Raw genomic sequence first — 21,079 nt, forward strand, 5'->3', positions numbered from 1 at the left:
TTCAGGTGTTAAAGACAAGCACACTTCTGGTAGCTGCTTTCAGGTAAACCTGCAGCTTTGGGGCAAGTAATTCAGACCCTGGGTCTTTGTTGGAGTAGACGGGAGTGTCTGGCTCAGCATACACAGGGTGCTGGGGTCCCGAGCTGGCAGGGAAAGCAGGGGGCAGAAGTAGTCTTGGCACATTGGGTGGAAGCTCCCAAGGGGGTTTCTGTGATCTAACATGTCATAGCCCCCTTCTTGACACTTGGAGTCCAACTCTTCTTCATCCTACACCTTTACATTAGAAACATGGAAATTCCCATAAGAAACTGAAGAAAACTTGCAATGAGAATTCAAAGTGGTACTTCATTTAGAAAGGAAATGACTTTTAAGTTAGAAAACACTCAACATTTCAATACAAAACTAAACAAATATTTCATACAATATAGAATCATACAACATCATCCAATCCAGGCCATGCAACCATGTATTATAATCCCCATCTTCAAACCAGCTAGGTTTCTTACCCCGTCACGTACTGTTTCAATTACAGTCCAAATGGGAATTTCATTGAGAAAGGAAACAATATTGCAATAAGAAATGAAATGAGAATTTGACCTAAATTACATTTTCAAATCCAAGTCTACCAAAATTTCAGTCAGATAGAACATGAACAATTACATTGGCTACAAATTGAAAATTTCAGTTTGAAATGAAAGAAAATAAAATTGAATTTCAAAGGAAAATTGGAATTCCAGAAGGAAAAGAAACAAAGCTTTCACTGTGAGACAAAAGGGGAGTTTTAATTAGAAGCGAAGTGAAAATCTCAAGTTGGTACAAAATGAAAACTTTAGGTCGAAACATAAACAAAAGCATCACCTCGATATGAAATGGCCAATTTAATTTGAAATGCAACAAAACAAAATTTTCAATTAGAAACTAAATGAAAATTTCATGTTGAAATCAAACACAAATTTTCACTTCCTTTCATTTTGCTAGATGTTTTCCAGCCCCATTTTTGATTCAGCCCTATTTTCGAAATGACAGCTTGTCAGAAAAGGACAAGCAGGCCTGCTCTGTACATAATCCACCCCTAGATAGGGACAGAGAGGCTCCCATAGCTGGTGTCCTGCCGAGCTGCCAGCTTGCTTGGGCACTGAGCTATTAACCAGCGAGGCACTGGAACCAAATGCTGGGCATTCAGATGCTCAGTCATTTCTCCTCCACCCCAATCCCCCTGCTCCAGCTCATTTATTTGGCTTTCTGCTGTCTAGACTTGCAATGAATAAAAAGGAAGTTACAAAACCAAAAACCAAAAGAGAATGTGTCGCTTTGGGGGAATGTAATGAACTCCCTGAGCCTCAAAATGTGGAGCAGTTGCTGCATCTAGTAGGCTGAGCAGGTTCAGGGTAGAGCATGGGACGGGAGGGGCTGATTAACCCTTTCAAGGTGTAACTATTGTCACCTGGATGAGGTGTAATTGCATGGAGACTGGCAATGGAAATAAGCAACTCTATGGCCTATGGAGCTCACCGTGACCCCAGCTGGGACTGGTGGTGCATGGAGATGGAGGGCGGGATAGAAGAAGGGTGTGTGTTTGTGGCTACAGGGGTGGGTATGTGGATGGAGGAATGGAGGGATAAAGGGGTGGGGATATAAGGGGTGTGTATGGGGATGGATTGTATGAAGGAGTTTGTATGGGGTTGGATGGAGGTCCAGATTGCTAGGATGGATGGACAGTTGGATGCATGGATGGTTGCATGGATATATTGCTAGAAGAATGTCTATGGAGGTGGATGAACGTACAGTTGGTGAGATGGCTGGATGCATACTTGGATGGATGCCTGGATATATGGTGTCACTCTGTCTGAAAAGGCTCCCGACCATGAGTGTTTACCTCAGGGCAGACTGTCAAAAGCAGGGCAGCCACCCCAGACTGGTGGTATGTTCTATAATTAGATTTCACCAACTCAGTAACAAATGTTAACTCCCAAAATACTGCAGTCGTCTTGTAACGGAGTCACAGGTAGTTCCTTTAGACGCTCCCGTCTATCTTGCCACCCAGAACAATACTAACACACAAGTGAGCTGGTCTGGCTTCCAGCTGTGAGTTTGTCAGTTCTCAGCTGACACCTAGGCATTGGCCAGAGCTGGCACTTGGCTTACCACCGTCCCTCTCCCAATGCAAAACTGGTGCAGGAAGGGCTGTTGTCAGTGCTCCGGAACATGCCTGAGGGTCACCCTGTTCTTGATAAGGCCCCAGTCACTACCTTTTCCTCCCCCTTGACATGAATTATTTCCATGTGAAATTCTTGTGGAGTAAGACCCCAAGACAATAATTTAAAACTTGTCCCCTTACCTCAGTGCAGCTGTCTAAGGGGAGAATGATCTGTCAAATACTGAATTGTTTTATTACACAGATAAGGTTTAAGTTGCTTTACAGCACAGATGGTGGCATAGAATTCACACTGGATGGCCGCTTGGTTCAGGTCAGTCGAGGTTCATTTTTATCATATCTGTTGCCATCTTCCTTTCATGGTAAGCTTTTAAACTATTGACATGCACTGTCTGCCCAGCTCCCCAGCCCTGGGGTTTTCCTTACATCATATGTGGCTTCATTCACTCTTTCTATCCCCTCAAAAGGACCTTCCCAATAATCCTGAATACTGTCTTTCCTCACTCGGATCAGCACTAACACCATATCACCAATATCAAATACTCTATGCCAGAAGCACCAACCCTTCAGGGTTTCTTGACGTCTTTTAAGGTTCTTTTGCACTAAATCCATCATACACTGTAAATCCTCCTTAAAATGAGTGGAGACAGACCTTGGAGGAGAATTCCGGGGAGTCCTGTATGCAGTGTACCCTGAGAAGAGAGAGGACCCTTGGACTACAGAACCCCCTCTCCAGACTGTGGTTGGAAATAGTCAAGGGAAGCCAGACTTTAGTCCGGTTTGGTTGCCAGAGAAGGGCTCAGCATGTTGTGGTTGGATTCCCCACAAATGCAGTGGTGAAACACTCTGCCATTGTTAGGGCCTTGGGCTAGAACCCAATGTAGACAGTTGGGCCCAAGTCCCCCTATCGGCAACCCCAACCTTGGGGTGGTGGCCTTTGCACCCCTAGGCCAGAAGGCCTGTGCTTGGCTTGTGGCTTCCCCCATCAGGAGACAGAGAGCCCTAGACTGAGTGTTTGCTGGCTGGCTTAGACTAAAGCCTGCTCCCTGCTCTGCCCTGCTCAAAGGGCCAGAGCCTTGGACTTAATTACTGCCAGCCCCAGGCAGGAGGCTGTGGGCAAAAGACTGGTCACTGCTCTGCCCTGCCTGAGGGGACTACAGCATCAGACTGTCACTGCTGGTTTGCATCTGCTAGGTGGCTACAGAACTATAGACTCCTCATGGCTTGGCCCCACCATTGGGACCCAAACCCCACTGCTATTGCCTGACACAGAGAGGCAGAGTGGCCTCCCTCAACACTTGAGAGTGAGGGACCACTACAGCTTTACTATAATTCACATAACTTTTAAAAGACTACAGCCATGAAATTTGCACTATGTTGCATCAAGATTTCTCCTACCTACTCTGCTGTAAACAGTGAATAAAGCTGTAGCCACTGTTCAGTATTAGATAATGCTGTGGCTTCAGGGTCCCTGTGGCAGAATCCAACACAACAAGAATGTCTCTTTCCCTTCCCGGAAGGTTTAGTGTGAGGTCCCAGAGTATCCACAGACACTCTGGCAAACACCTCTTTAATAATGGGGACAGGATGCAATGGTTCTTTACAGGGTCCCTTTAATCCTTACGCTTCTGACTTAAATCACAACTCTTACAGGAATCTGTTAGGTTTCAGAGTAGCACTGTGACGGGTTAGATCACAGAAACCCCCTTGGGAGCTGCCACCCAATGTGCAAAGACTACCCCTGCTTCTGTTTGCCCTGCCAGCTCAGGACTCCAGCACCCTGTCTTGCTGAGCCAGACACTCCCGTCTGGCTCCAGACACAGATCCAGGGTCTGAATCTCGTGTCCTACAGCTGCAAGTTACCTGAAAACAGCTTACAGAAGTGCGCTTGTCTTTAGCACTCAGATGCTCAACTCCCAATGGAGTCTAAACCCAAATAAATCCGTTTTACCCTGCATAAAGCTTATGCAGGGCAAACTCATAAATTGTTCGCCCTCTATAACACTGATAGAGAGATATGCACAGTTGTTTGCTCCCCCAGGAATTAATACATACTCTGAGTGAATTACTAAATAGAAAGTGATTTTATTAAATACAGACAGAAGGATTTAAGTGGTTCAAAATAGTAACAGACAGAACAAAGTAAGTCACCAAGCAAAATAAAATAAAATGCGCAAATCTATGCCTAATCAAACTGAATACAGATAATCTCACCCTCCGAGATGTTTCAGTAAGTTTTTTCTCAGACTGGACACCTTCCAGGCCTGGGCACAATTCTTTCCCCTGGTACAGCTCTTGTTGCAGCTCAGGTGATAGCTAGGGGATTCTTCATGATGGCTCCTCTCTCTCTCTGTTCTCTTCCCCCCTTTATATATCTTTTGCATAAGGCGGGAACTCTTTGTCTCTCTGGGTTTCCACCCCCCCTCACTGGAAAAGCACCAGGTTAAAGATGGATTCCAGTTCAGGTGACATGATCACATGTCACTGCAAGACTTCATTACTCACTTGCCAGCACACACATATACAGGAAGACTCACAGGTAAATACAGCCATCTGCAGACAATGGGAGTCATCAAGATTCCAAACCATCATTAATGGTCCACACTTTACACAATTACAATAGGCCCTCAGAGTTATATTTTATATTTCTAGTTTTAGATACAAGAGTGGTACATTTATACAAATCAGATGATCATACTCAGTAGATTATAAGCTTTGTAATGAAACCTTACAAGAGACCTTTTGCATGAAGCATATCCCAGTTACGTTACATTCACTTATTACCGTATTTTCTCTAAAACTATCTCAGTTACATTATATTGACTTATTATCAAGTTTTTATAAAACCATATAGACTGCACAACGTCACACCCTCCTCCTGAACTTACTGCCAGAGACTTGGACACTGAGCATGGCGGAGGCAGTATACCTAAAATTCGTTTTTGGGCTCCCTGGGCTGTAGTCCACGAAAGCTTATGCTCTAATAAATTTGTTAGTCTCTAAGGTGCCACAAGTACTCCTGTTCTTCTTTTTGAGGAATCTGTTACTGCATCGAACATGTGAGGCCAATAGAAAATCCGATGCCTGTCACAGGGTCTTTCCGCTCAAAAAACTCCTGTGAATGGACAATCATGAGTTATTTGGAGCAATTCTCTCCTGTATTTCTCAGCCACCTGCTTGCAAACCTCGCCTCCCCAAAGTTTTATTAACTAGGAAAAAGAAATGACAGTTAATTACAGGTTGAAGCAAGCAAACCTATACACACCAGTGAGTTACCATTGCCCCTCCTGGGTTTGAAATCTATGGGTCTGGGAATCTAGGTGCAGAATAGTCCAGGGGGGTCCTTTCACTGGTAGCTGGAGGGGGAGCAGTGTTAGCCACATCCTCAGCCAGGGGTATGGGGGGGCATCATTAGCCACTGCCCCCAACCAGTTTATTTAGGCAACGGAGCAGAGAGGAAACCCTCCGCCCACATTGTGGGTGTGGCTGTGACCTCAAAATTTCCCAATGGGTGTCTCTGCTCCTGGCTCAACTGGGATGGGAGTTTCCAGGCAGCAGGCTATGTGCCCCTGTAGTTGGCAAGACTTCCCTCCCTTCCCCCAGCCTGGTCCATATAACCCCAGGGCTGATGGAGAGTCTCCGTTCATATCCCTGGATGGTTCAGACAATGCAGCTCTTGATCCTGGTCCTGCTTCCCACGGCCTTTCTCCTGTCCCCCGGCTGCCCATAGTGAAAAGAGAGTTGTTTAGAGCAGGGAGCCTTAGGAGCAAACCGTGCCTCTTGGATCAACCACTCATAGAATCCTAGAATATCAGGGTTGGAAGAGACCTCAGGAGGTATCTAGTCCAACCCCCTGCTCAAAGCAGGACCAACCCCAACTAAATCATCCCAGCCAGGGCTTTGTCAAGCCTGACCTTTGAAAACCTCCAAGGAAGGAGATTCCTCCACCTCCGTAGGCAACCCATTCCAGTGCTTCACCACGCTCCCAGTGAAAAAGTTTTCCCTAATATCCAACCTAAACCTTCCCCACTGCAACTTGAGACCATTACTCCTTGTTCTGTCATCTGGTACCACTGAGAACAGTCTAGATCCATCCTCTTTGGAACCCCCTTTCAGGTAGTTGAAAGCAGCTATCAAATCCCCCCTCATTCTTCTCTTCTGCAGACTAAATAATTCCAGTTCCCTCAGCCTTTCCTTGTAAATCATATGCCCCAGCCCCCTAATCATTTTTTTTGCCCTCCGCTGGACTCTTTCCATTTTTTCCACATCCTTCTTGTAGTGTGGTGCCCAAGACCGGACACAATACTCCAGATGAGGCCTCACCAATGTTGAATAGAGGGGAATGATCACGCCCCTCGATCTGCTGGCAATGCTCCTACTTATACAGACCAAAATGCTGTTAGTCTTCTTGGCAACAAGGGCACACTGTTGACACATATCCAGCTTTTCATCCACTGTGACCCCTATGTCCTTTTCTGCAGAACTGCTGCCTAGCCACTCGGTCCCTAATTGGTAGCAGTGCATGGGATTCTTCCATCCTCAGTGCAGGACTCTGCCTTTGTCCTTATTGAACTTCATCAGATTCATTTTGGCCCAATCCTGTAATTTGTCTAGGTCCTTATGTGCCCTATCCCTACCCTGCAGCATATCTAGCACTCCTCCCAGTTTAGTGTCATCTGCAAACTTGCTTAGGGAGCAATCCACGACATCCTCCAGATCATTAATGAAGATATTGAACAAAACAGGCCCCAGGACCAACCCTTGTGGCACTCCGCTTAATACCGGCTGCCAACTAGCTGCCAATCACAAGCTGTTCTACAGCTACATCATAGCATGAATTCTTCCTGAACCAATCATATCCTAACAAGATTTTAAAACAAGAGCTCTCCCCCTCCCTCCATCCATCCATCCTCCCCCGGCTGTTAAACTTTATAAAGGGAGGATGTCATATCCAAGAAGATTTCAAAAGAAATGTGTAACTGCGTAAAGGAGTACGCTAAGTACCTCCACAGTCTCCCTTGATATTTGAAGCTGTTAACTACATGAAGCTCGGAGATAGTCTATCTGAAGCACCCCAGGCCCCTTCCTCCATTTAACACTTTTGTGAAGTCCAGGAATTCTTTTCCTGTTTAACTTCCCTCAAGAAATACACCAACTTCTTTTAGATTTATACAAAACAGTGAAAGGTTTCAGAGTAGCAGCCGTGTTAGTCTGTATCCGCAAAAAGAAGAACAGGAGGACTTGTGGCACCTTAGAGACTAACAAATTTATTAGAGCATAAGCTTTCGTGGACTACAGCCCACTTCTTCGGATGCATATAGAATGGAAAATATATTGAGGAGATATATATACACACATACAGAGAGCATAAACAGGTGGGAGTTGTCTTACCACCTCTGAGAGGCCAATTAATTAAGAGAAAAAAAAAACTTTTGAAGTGATAATCAAGCTAGCCTAGTACAGACAGACAGTTAGATAACAAGTGTGAGAATACTAACAAGGGGAGACAGATTCAATGTCTGTAATGGCTCAGCCATTCCCAGTCCTTATTCAAACCGGAGTTGATTGTGTCTAGTTTGCATATCAATTCTAGCTCAGCAGTTTCTCGTTGGAGTCTGTTTTTGAAGTTTTTCTGTTGTAATATAGCCACCCGCAGGTCTGTCACTGAATGACCAGACAGGTTAAAGTGTTCTCCCACTGGTTTTTGAGTATTTTGATTCCTGATGTCAGATTTGTGTCCATTAATTCTTTTGCGTAGAGACTGTCCGGTTTGGCCAATGTACATGGCAGAGGGGCATTGCTGGCACATGATGGCATATATCACATTGGTAGATGTGCAGGTGAACGAGCCCCTGATGGTATGGCTGATGTGATTAGGTCCTATGATGATGTCACTGGAATAGATATGTGGACAGAGTTGACATCGGGGTTTGTTACAAGGATAGGTTCCTGGGTTAGTGGTTTTGTTCAGTGATGTGTGGTTGCTGGTGAGTATTTGCTTTAGGTTGGGGGGTTGTCTGTAAGCGAGGACAGGTCTGTCTCCCAAGATCTGTGAGAGTAAAGGATCATCTTTCAGGATAGGTTGTAGATCTCTGATGATGCGCTGGAGAGGTTTTAGTTGGGGGCTGAAGGTGACAGCTAGTGGTGTTCTGTTATTTTCTTTGTTGGGCCTGTCTTGTAGGAGGTGACTTCTGGGTACTCGTCTGGCTCTGTCAATCTGTTTTTTCACTTCAGCAGGTGGGTATTGTAGTTTTAAGAATGCTTGATAGAGATCTTGTAGGTGCTTGTCTCTATCCGAGGGATTGGAGCAAATGCGGTTATATCTTAGAGCTTGGCTGTAGACAATGGATCGTGTGGTGTGTCCTGGATGGAAGCTGGAGGCATGTAGGTAAGTGTAGCGGTCAGTAGGTTTCCGGTATAGGGTGGTATTTATGTGACCATCGCTTATTAGCACAGTAGTGTCCAGGAAATGGACCGCTTGTGTGGATTGATCTAGGCTGAGGTTGATGGTGGGATGGAAATTATTGAAATCATGGTGAAATTCCTCAAGGGCTTCTTTTCCATGGGTCCAGATGATGAAGATGTCATCAATGTAGCGCAAGTAGAGTAGGGGCGTTAGGGGACGAGAGCTAAGGAAGCGTTGTTCTAAGTCAGCCATAAAAATGTTGGCATATTGTGGGGCCATGCGGGTACCCATAGCAGTGCCGCTGACTTGAAGGTATATATTGTCCCCAAATGTGAAATAGTTGTGGGTGAGGACAAAATCACAAAGTTCAGCCACCAGGTTAGCTGTGACATTATCAGGGATACTGTTCCTGATAGCTTGTAGTCCATCTTTGTGTGGAATATTGGTGTAGAGGGCTTCTACGTCCATAGTGGCCAGGATGGTGTTTTCTGGAAGATCACCGATGGATTGTAGTTTCCTCAGGAAGTCAGTGGTGTCTCGAAGATAGCTGGGAGTGCTGGTAGTGTAGGGTCTGAGGAGAGAGTCTACATAACCAGACAAGCCTGATGTTAGGGTGCCAATGCCTGAGATGATGGGGCGTCCAGGATATCCAGGTTTATGGATCTTGGGTAGCAAATAGAATACCCCTGGTCGGGGTTCTAGGCATGTGTCTGTACGGATTTGTTCCTGTGCTTTGTCAGGGAGTTTTTTTAGCAGATGGTGTAGTTTCTTTAGGTAATCCTCAGTGGGATCAGAGGATAATGGCCTGTAGAATGTGGTGTTAGAGAGCTGTCTAGCAGCCTCTTGGTCATATTCCAATTTATTCATGATGACGACAGCACCTCCTTTGTCAGCCTTTTTGATTATGATGTCAGGGTTGTTTCTGAGGCTGTAGATGGCGTTGTGTTCTGCATGGCTGAGGTTATGTGGCAAGTGATGTTGCTTTTCCACAATTTCAGCCTTTGCACGTCGACGGAAGCACTCTATGTAGAAATCCATTTTTCCATTCTATATGCATCCGAAGAAGTGGGCTGTAGTCCACGAAAGCTTATGCTCTAATAAATTTGTTAGTCTCTAAGGTGCCACAAGTCCTCCTGTTCTTCTTTTTACAAAACAGTGAATGTCCTATCCCCAGCACTGACAATAACGCTGAAAAGAGAGAAATTATGTAGCATCTGGTCTCCCCTCCTTTATTTCCCTAGAAGACAACAGTTAGGAGAAAGTAGATAAAACTCCCTTCGAACGAAGATAAGCTCATATCTTAATTATTTGGCTAACACTGAATACAAAGATACAGCTTTTAACAAAACATGTTCTCCTTCTCTCAAAAAAATACTGGCTTGCTTTTTAAACTTTTTCCCAAAGGAAAAGTTCTCTAAAGAAATTATACAACTTTTACAACCAGAGGCCCCTCATCTAACATAAAGACAATGACCGACAACTCCAGGGTTAAAAACACCAACCCTCAGAAAGACCCCAAGCCATAAAATGACTTTAGCTGTAAACTTTGTAAAGTCTGAAAGTCCTATTCCCAGCATGGACAATAAAAGTTCAAATGAACCTATATTAGCAGGTTCTTACAGTGGATGACACTAAGAAAGCAGCTTATACAAAAATCAGTTCCTTTTTTCAAATAAAAAAGGAAAACCTTATATTTTACAACAAATAACGCTGGTTACCTGAAGAAACACAAGCCCTCAGTAAACCATAAAACCCAGCATTGAATGAGCTCTAACATAACAAGGTCTTTTTTAGGAATATTTTGTACAAGTTCAGTGATACAAAAAAGTTTAAGCTACACTAGCCTATCCTTTGAAAAATAGCGTTTTTAAAGTACCAAAACAACAACTGAATAGAATATAAGAACTGTCACAATTAAGGGGAGTTTACATAGGTGTTTCAATAAAAAAAGAAGTTAGCATGCAGTGAGGACATTTTGAAGTGGCAAATATTTTTAAAAGCTCTTAACTTTTGCAGCAAAAACACTGGCTTAAAATTAAATAACATAAGCCTAAAAAGATGCTAAATTTACTCAATTTCCATAACTAAATAATGATCATCTCTGCAACACAAAGATCTTAGTCCAACTGACTTACCTGGTAAGGTAAACCTCCTTCTCTTTCTCTCTTCCCCCCCCCCCCCCCCCCCCGGCCTGGTAAAATTAGGTCATACTGGAATGTAAATTGTGAAAAAATAAGTTCCTGGGGGACAGGAATATTATATAAAACCCTCATGTAAAGAAAGGTTTTACAATAATAAAATAAAATCTAAAGATATGTTATAGCTTTCTACATGGTTAGGCAGGGTCTTTAAAATATAATTTTAGATTTTTTAAAAAACTTTTGTGTAAACAAATTGCCTAGAATACAAAAAGCGCTCTACTTGTAAATTGTAAAGAGAGCTTTAAAAGTCAAGGGCGTGGTTAAGAATCTCCTCCCGTCTATCCCTAGGGTGACCAGATGTCCTGATTTTATAGGGACAGTCCCGATTTTTGGGTCTTTTTCTTCCATAGGCCCCTATTAACCCCACCCCCATCCCGATTTTTCACATTTGCGGTCTGGTCACCCTACCTATCCCCCAACACCACACACACACACACACACAGAGGCAAATGAAGGGTTTACGATAAAACAATTAAAAAGGCAAAAGCCACAGCCATAGAGAACAGGGCATGGGGATAAGAGAGCTGTCCTGAGGTTTTAGGAGAATATTGATAACTCACAAAAATCTCTTTTAATGACACAGTTTTGTAGGCAGCCATTCTTGGTGAGTTGTTATGCTTGTGCACAGGCGAGCATTTGTCATTCAGAATCCCTTCCCCACTCTACGAGGTATTATCTCCCCCGTCCAACAGCCGATCATAAATAATATTAACAAAAACACAGAGGAATTACATACTTGAAGATACATTGTAGCGGTGCCTGAAAAGCAACAATTACAATTTTGATTATTATTTTCTTGTCTCGACACCTTAGAGATTTTTTGTTGTGTTTTTATAAAACACTTTTATGCAAACTGTATCCCTAGATGCTGTACAGCATTAAATAATATGCACCAGTAGATGAAAGATCTGAGACATTGCTGAAAACAGAGGTGTCATGATCACCAAACTCCTAATGCAGAGGGCCTGCAAGAAAATTAAAAGGCACAGTTGAAGCAGAAGATGATATGGTTTAAGAGGGTTTCTGCAGCTACTTTCCAATGGCCCAGATGCCCCAACAGCCTATCCTTCATGCACAAGTAGCCCGGGGCCCTTGTTAGAGGAACAGGCCGTCCATATATTTCTTGTTGTTGAAAAACTATAACCTAACTACAAGTATACCACGGGTTCAACCTACTTCTCTTTTGACAACCACCACCACCCTTGAGCTCCATAAAAACACTCTTCACATTGACATTTTCAACTGACATTTTATTTACAACAAGCATCTTCAGGGGGGTTGACTAGATTACCTCCTGAGGTCCCTTCCAATCCTGATATTCTATGATTCTATGATTCATTTTATTTGTACAATATGCCCTGTTTTGTTCCCAGACCACGCTCTAACTTATCTAACATGTATCTGTCAGTTTGACGATTTCATCTAACGCTCTATCTGGTTCCTCCGCCTCTGTCACGTTTTCCACCAACGCTGCTACGAAACCTAAATGTTCCTGGGTTAAACTGGGTCACTGCAGCTCATATCCCAATGTAATTATGGCCTTTAAAAAACGATTCATACACAAATTACCACTAAAATTACCACTAATTTCTCATTTTACAATTCACATCTAGAGACCAGTTCACACAGACCAGACCTGGGGCGGGATCGGAGCTGGTGCCCCTCAGAGAGGAAAGGTCCCATCTCACATTTCCCATCACCACTGACAGCAGAAGGAAATGCATAGAGAGTGACTGGACCCTAGTGATTTGTTTAACTAACTGCTCTGGTCGGACAGACAGCTCAGACTGCCAGTGACTGGGGCTCCCCTGCCCTGAGTGACAGAGATCCGGGAGAGAAGGAAACACTCCAGGGACAGGATTCCATAAAACTCTGTGTTGATTCCAGAGGACACAAGCCAGCCTGTGAAATTAACTAGTAAAGAGGGCAGATGGGGGGGGGGGGGGGGGAAGGAGACCTTAACTACCCAGAGATTTGCTGGAAAAGTAATACAACAAGACACAAGATTTCCCATAAGTGCCTGGAAAGTCTTGGGGACAACTTTTTGTTTCAGAAGGTGGCGGAAAAACCGAGAGGGAGGGGCAATTTAGACTTGAATCTGACAAGCAGGGAGGAATTGGTTGTGAATCTGAAGGTGCAAGGCAATTTAGGATAAAGTGACCCTCAAGTGATAAAATACCTGATCCTAAGGAAAGGAAGGAGTGAGAGCAGCAGAATCAGAACAATGGAGTTCAAGAAACAGACTAACCAGTTCAGAAAAGGATAGGTTAGGTCCCATGTGAAGAAAATCTAAGGGCTAAAGTAGTTCAGGAGAGCTGGCAGTTTGTGAAAGGGGCAATATTAAAGGCACAACTAGAAACTATCCCTATTGAAAGCAAAGATGGGAAGAATAGTAAGAGGTCAATATGGCTCCAACAGAAATTCTTTAATGTCGTGAAAATCCATAAATGGGACATTTGAAAAATTACTTAGGGGGAGTCCAAAAGACTAGGACTAGCATGTAGGTACAAAATTGGAAAGGCTAGGGCACAAAATGAGTTTCATCTCTCAAGGGACCTAGCAAGGGACAGGTGAGAGGTCCCAGAGGGCTGGAGAAGGGAAAATATACCACACCTCTACCCTGATATAATGCGACCCAATATAACATGAATTTGGATATAACGCAGTAAAGCAGCGCTCTGGGGGGGCGGGGCTGCACACTCCGGGAGATCAAAGCAAGTTTGATATAACGCGGTTTCACCTATAACGCGGTTAGATTTTTTGGCTCCCGAGGACAGCGTTATATTGGGGTAGAGTTGTACTTATCTTTCAAAAGAGGAACAAAGAGAATGCAGGGAATTGTAAACCAGTCAGCCTAACTTTGATACCTGGAAAGATACTGGATCAAATTATTAAACAATCATTTAGGAAGCCCCTAGAGGATAATAGGGTTACAAGGAATAGCCAATATGGATTTGACAAGAGCAAATCATGCCAAATCAACCTAATCCCCTTCTTTATGGCCTGGTCTACACTACGAGTTTAGGTCGAATTTAGCAGCATTAAATCGAATTAAGCCTCGACACGTCCACACGACGAAGCCCTTTTTTTCGAGTTAAAGGGCCATTTAAACTGGTTTCTTTACCCCACGAGGGGATTAGCGCTGAAATCGGCCTTTGCGAGTCAGATTTGGGGTAGTGTGGATGGAATTCGATGTTATTGGCCTCCGGTAGCTATCCCACAGTGCTTCATTGTGACCGCTCTGGACAGCACTCTCAACTCAGATGCACTGACCAGGTAGACAGGAAAAGCCCTGCAAACTTTTGAATTTCATTTCCTGTTTACCCAGCGTGGAGAGCACAAGTGACCACACAGAGCTCATCAGCACAGGTAACCATGATACAGTCCTGGGATTGCTAAAGAGCTCCCGCAAGGACCGAACGTGGGATCTGCTCGCCATATGGGGAGACAAATCAGTGCAAGCTAAACTCCGTAGCAGTAAACAAAATGGCAAAATATTATAAAAAGTCTCAAAGGCCAAGAAGGACAGAGGCCATAACAGGGACGCACAGCAGTGCCGCGTGAAAATTAAGGATCTAAGGCAAGCCTACCACAAAGCCAGAGAAGAAAACGGAAGGTCTGGGGCAGAGCCGCAAACATGCCGCTTCAACGCGGAGCTTCATGCCATGCTAGGGGGTGCAGCCACCACTACCCCAACCGTGTGCTTTGACCCCATCAATGGAGAATCATGCAGCAGGGAAGCGGGTTCGGGGTACGGGGAAGATGATGTAAATGTCACACATGGTTTAAAAGCAAACGAGTTTAATGATTAATGATTAATTTGCCCGGGCAATCGCAGCTAGTAGAGCTACTGGAAAAGTCTGTTAACGTGTATGGGGATGGAACGGAAATCCTCCAGGGACATCTCCAGAAAGCTCTCCTTCATGTACTCCCAAAGCCTTTGCAAAAGGTTTCTGGGGAGGGCTGCCTTATCCCGTCTGCCATGGTAGGACACTTTACCACGCCAGGCCAGTAGCACGTAGTCTGGAATCATTGCATAACAAAGCATGGCAGCGTATGGTCCCAGTGTTTGCTGGCATGCAGACAACATCCATTCCTTATCTCTCTTTGTTATCCTCAGGAGAGTGATATCATTCACGGTCACCTGGTTGAAATGGGGTGATTTTATTAAGGGGGCATTCAGAGGTGCCCGTTCCTGCTCGGCTGAACAGAAATGTTCTCCGCTGTTAGCCACGCAGTGGGGAGGAGGGGTGAAGTGATCATCCCAGAGAATTGTGTGTGTTTGTGTGGGAGGGGGTAGTTGGGTTTGTGCTGCATGTTAACCCGGAAACTGCAGCCCCTCCTTTTACACTGCTAACCCATTTTAAATTGCCAACCTAACGGGTGCTTGGTACGGGAAATAAGGGCGCTGCTGTTTGAAACCATTCCCACATGTTATGAAGGTTAAAAAAGCCAAAAGACTGTGGCTTATCATGGCTGCCTGCAAGCCAAATTCTGTTGCCTGGCACTGCGTGAGTGATCTCTCACACCAAACCGGCAGGGCCTCAATATAAGAGGAAAAATGTGACCTTGTAACAAAAGCAGATGTGCTGTGTAATGTGAAAAGCAAAATTTAATGTGAAAGAGTGTACCCATTGTTCTCTAAAATGTGTCTTTTTTAACCACCCCACCCTTCTCCTCCACCAGCTGCAAACGTTTCTCCTTCACAGAGGCTAGTGAAGATTAGAAGGAGAAAACAGAATTGGGATGATATGTTCTTGGAGCTCCAGATGTCTTCAAATGCTGACAGAGCACAGCAGAATGCGTGGAGGCAATCAATGTCAGAGTGCAAAAAAGCACAATATGAATGACAGGAGAGGTGGCGGGCTGAATCGCTGGCTGAAGACCCTCCTCCCCAAGTTCCATAGCCTCCTCACCCAGACGCCCAAGAACACGGTGGGGGGGCTTCTGGCCACCCAGCCACTCTACCCCAGATGATTGCCCAATCATCAGAAGGCCGGCCTTCAATAAGTGTTAAAGTTTTAAAGTTTTAAACTGCAGTGTGTCCTTTTCATTCCCTCCTCCCACACCCCTCCTGGGCTACCTTGGCAGTTATCCCCCTAGTTGTGTGATGAATTAATAAAGAATATATGAATGTGAAGTAACAATGACTTTATTGACTCTGCAAGTGGTGCTTGAAGGGGGGAGGGGAGGGTTGTTAGTTTACAGGAAAGTAGAGTGAATCGGGGGCAGGGGGCGTTCATCAAGGAGAAACAAACAGAAGTTTCACACCGTAGCCTGGCCAGTCACAAAACTCGTTTTCAAAGCTTCTCTGATGCGCACCATGCCCTGCTGTACTCTTCTAACCACCCTGGTGTCTGGCTGCGCGTAATCAGCAGCCAGGCGATTTGCCTCAACTTCCCACCCCGCCTTAAATGTATCTCCCTTACTCTCACAGATATTGTGGAGCGCACAGCAAGCAGCAATAACAATTGGAATATTGGTTTTGCTGAGGTCTATCCGAGTCAGTAAACTGCGCCAGCGCTCCTTTAAATGTCCAATTGCACATTCCACCACCATTCGGCACTTGCTCAGCCTATAGTTGAACAGGTCCTGACTACTGTCCAGGCTGCCTGTGTACGGCTTCATGAGCCATGGCATTAAGGGGTAGGCTGGGTCCCCAAGGATAACTATAGGCATTTCAACATCCCCAACGGTTATTTTCTGGTCCAGGAAGGAAGTCCCTTCCTCCAGCTTTTGAAACAGACCAGAGTTCCTGAAGACGCGAGCATCATGTACCTTTCAAAGCCATCCCACGTTGATGTTAGTGAAATGTCCCTTGTGATCCACCAGGGCTTGCAGCAGCATTGAAAAGTATCCCTTGCGGTTTATGTACTCGGTGGCTTGGTGCTCCAGTAACAAGATAGGGATATGGGTTCCGTCTATCGCCCTACCACAGTTTGGGAATCCCATTGCAGCAAAGCCATCCACTATGACCTGCACGTTTCCCAGAGTCACTACCCTTGATATCAGCAGGTCTTTGATTGCGTTGGCTACTTGGATCACAGCAGCCCCCACAGTAGATTTACCCGCTCTAAATTGATTCCCGACCGACTGGTAGCTGTCTGGCGTTGCAAGCTTCCACAGGGCTATTGCCACTCGCTTCTCAACTGTGAGGACTGCTCTCATCCTGGTATTCTGGCATTTCAGGGCAGGGGAAAGCAAGTCACAAAGTTCCATGAAAGTGCCCTTATGCATGCGAAAGTTTTGCAGCCACTGGGTATCGTCCCACACCTGCAACACAATGCGGTCCCACCAGTCTGTGCTTGTTTCCCGGGCCCAGAATCGGCGTTCCACGGCATGAACCTCCCCCAGTAACACTATGATTTGCACATTGCTGGGGCCTGTACTTTGTGAGAGGTCTATGTCCATGTCAATTTCCTCATCACTCTCGTAGCCACGCTGCAATCGCTGCAATCGCCTCCTCACCTGGTTTTACTTTGCCATGTTCTGGCTCTCTTCAGGACCATGCCTGTGGTGTTCATAGTGCTCATAATTGCCGCAGTGATCTGAGTGGGCTCCATGATCCCAGTGCTATGGCGTCTGGGCTGAAAAAAGGCGCGAAACTATTGTCTGACGGAGGGAGGGAGGGGCGAGTGACGACATGGCTTACAGGGAATTAAAATCAACAAATGTGGCTGTGCATCAGGGAGAAACAAAAACATCTGTCACACAGAATGGCCCCCCCAAAGATTGAACTCAAAACCCTGGGTTTAGCAGGCCGTTGATTTCACGGAGGGGGGGGGAAGCAAATGAATACAGAACAAATCTGGTCCATCTATCTTTTACATCTTAGGCTGGCAGCAGACGGTGCAGCATGACTGATAGCCATAGGCATCTTCTGGGTGGTTGGCAGAAGATGCTGCATTACGATTGCTAGCCATCATTGTCAAGACGGGGTAATAGGACTGCTGGCAGGACTGAGTCTCCAGGAGACAAAACATGTCTGCCCAGGTGCCTCTGACCGAACTCACTAAGGAGTACGACGATGATGGATACCAATTGTAATACACCATTTATTTCTAAAAGGCAAGGAGCTGCTGCTGTATAGCAATGCAGCCCCACGTCTGCCAGCACCCAGATCACCGATGACGGCTACCAGTCATACTGCACCGTCTACTGCCAAAAGGCAATTAGCTGCTGCTGTGTAGCAATGCAGTACCACGTCTGCCGGCACCCAGATCGCCGATGATGGCTACCAGTCATACTGCACCGTCTACTGCCAAAAGGCAATTAGGTGCTGCTGTGTAGCAATGCAGTACCACGTTTGCCGGCACCCAGATGACATATGGTGGCGGTGAGCTGAGCTGAGCGGGCTCCATGCTTGCCGTGGCATGTTGTCTGCACAGGTAACCCAGGTAAAAAGGAGCGAATCGATTCTCTGCTATTGCTCTGACGGAGGGGGAGGGGCCTGACAACATGTACCCAGAACCCCCTGCGACACTGTTTTTGCATCATCAGGCATTGGGATCTCAACCCAGAATTCCACTGGCCGGCAGATACTGCGGGAACTGTGGGATAGCTACCCATAGTGCAACGCTCCGGAAGTCGACGCTAGCCTCGGTACTGTGGACGCGGTCCACCGACTTAATCCACTTAGAGCATTTTATGTGGGGACACACACAATCGATTTTATAAAACCGATTTCTATAAAACCGGCTTCTATAAATTCAACCTAATTTGATAGTGTAGACATACCCTAACACGGTTACTGGCATGGTGGATGGGGTGACACAGTAGACATGATGTATCTTGATTTTAGTCAGGCTTTTCACACAGAAATGGTCAAAAGACTACTCAAAAACTATCAATGGTTGTGTGTCAAACTGGGAGAACGATTCTAGTGGGGTCCAGCAGGGGTGAGTCCTGAGTCACGTACTATGCAATATTTTCATTAATGGCTTAGCTTATGGAGTGGAGAATATAAATATAATATTTACAGATGACATCAGGTTGAGAGGAACTACAAATACTTTCGAGTACAGGACTAGATATTGAAACAAAGTTGACAAATTAGCAAATCGATCTGGAATCAATAAGATGAAATTCAATAAGGACAAATGCAAAGTGCTACACTTAGGAAGGAAAAATCAAATGCAGAGCTACAAAATGGGGAATCTCTGGCTAGGTGCTAGTAGTGCTGAAAAGGATCCGGAGACTATAGTGGATCACACATTGAATATGAGTCAGCAGTGTGATGCGGTTGGGGAAAAGGTTAGTATCATTCTGGGGGGTATTAATAGGAGTATCCTATGTAAGACATGGAGGTAATTGTCCCACTCTACCTGGCACTGGTGAGTACATCCCGATGTGTAGAAAGAGTAGCAAATGTGGCAGGCGACCAGCTTGGCTTAACGGAGAAATCTTTGGTTAGTTTAAACACCAAAAGGAAGCTTACAAGAAGTGGAAACTTGGACAGATGACTGGGGAGGAGTATAAAGATATTGCTCGAGCATGCAGGGGTGTAATCAGGAAGGCCAAAGCAGAACTGGAGTTGCCTCTTGCAAGGGATGTGAAGGGTAACAAGAAGGGTTTCTACAGGCATGTTAGCAAGGAGAAGAAGGTCAGGAAAACTGTGTGACCGTTACTGAATGGGGGAGGCAACCTAGTGACAGATGATTTAGAAATAGCTGAAGTACTCAATGCTTTTTTGCCTCGGTCTTCACAGACAAAGTCAGCCCCCAGACTGCTGCACTGGGTAGCACAGTATGGGGAGGAGGTGAGCAGCCCTCAGTGGTGAGAGAACAGGTTAAGGCCTATTTAGAAAAGCTGAACAGGTACAAGTCCATGGGGCCGGATGCAATGCATCCGAGGGAGTTGGCTGATGTGATTGCAGAGACATTGGCCATTATCTTTGAAACCTCGCGGCAATCGGTGGATGTCCTGGACGACTGGAAAAACGCAAATATGGTACCCATCTTTTAAAAAGGGAAGAAGGAGTGGTACCGGAAAGGTACAGCCTTATCTCAGTGCCTGGAAAAATCATGACGCAGGTCCTCAAGGAATCCATTTTGAAGCACTTGGAGGAGAGGAAGGTGATCAGGAACAGTCAACATGGATTTACAAAGGCCAAGTCATGCCTGACCAACATGATTGCCTTCTATGATGAGACAACTTGTTTTGTGAATATTGGGAAAGCAGTGGACATGATATATCTTGACTTTAGCAAAGATTTTGATACAGTTTTCAACATTATTCTTGCACGCAAGCTAAAGAAGGATGGACTGGATAAACGGACTATAAGGTGGCTAGATCATTGGGTTCAACAGGTAGTGATCAACGGCTCAGTCTCTAGTTGGCAGCCGGCATCAAGTGGAGTGTCCCAGGGGTTGGTCCTGGAGCTGGTTTTTTTTCAACATTAATGATATGGAGGATGGCATGGATTGCACCCTCAGCAAGTTCACGGATGACACTAAGCTTGGGGGAGAGGTACATATGCTGGAAGATAGGGATAGGGTCCACAGTGACCTAGACAAATTGAAGGATTGGGCCAAAAGAAATCTGATGAGGTTCGACAAGGAGAAGTGCAGAGTCCTGCACTTATGATGGAAGAATCCCATTCACCGTTACAGGCTGGGGACCATCTGACTAAGTGGCAGTTGTGCAGAAAAGGACCTGGGGATTACTGTGGATAAAAAGCTGGATATGAGTCAACAGTGTGCCCTTGTTGCCAAGAAGGCTAATGGAATATTGAACTGCATTAGAAGGAGCATTGCCAGCAGATCGAGGGAAGTGATTATTCCCCTCTCTTTGGCATTGGTGAGGCCACATCTGGAATATTGTGTCCAGTTTTGTGCCGCACACTACAGAAAGGATGTGGACAAATTGGAGAGAGTCCAGCGGAGGGTAAAAAAATTATTAGGAGGCTGGGGCACTTATGAGAGGAGACTGATGGAACTGGGCTTATTTAGTCTGCAGAAGAGAAGAGTGAGAGGGGATTTGATAGCAGCCTTCAACTCCCTGAAGGGGGTTCCAAAGAGGAAGGAGACCGGCTGTTCTCAGTGGTGGCAGATGCCAGAACAAGAAGAAAGACTCTCAAATTGATGTGGGGGAAGTATAGGTTGGATATTAGGGAAAACTATTTCACTAGGAGGGTGGTGAAGCACTGGAATGGGTTCCCTAGGGAGGTGGTGGAATCTCCTTCTTTAGAGGTTTTTAAGGCCTGGCTGGACAAAGCCCTGGCTGGGATGATTTAGTTGGTGTTGATTCTTCTTTGAGCAGGGAGTTGGACTAGATGACCTCCTGAGGTCTCTTCCAACCTTAATCTTCTATGATTCT

Source organism: Chrysemys picta, chromosome 13 (assembly GCF_011386835.1).
Source record: "Chrysemys picta bellii isolate R12L10 chromosome 13, ASM1138683v2, whole genome shotgun sequence".
In the NCBI taxonomy this organism is placed as follows: domain Eukaryota; kingdom Metazoa; phylum Chordata; order Testudines; family Emydidae; genus Chrysemys; species Chrysemys picta.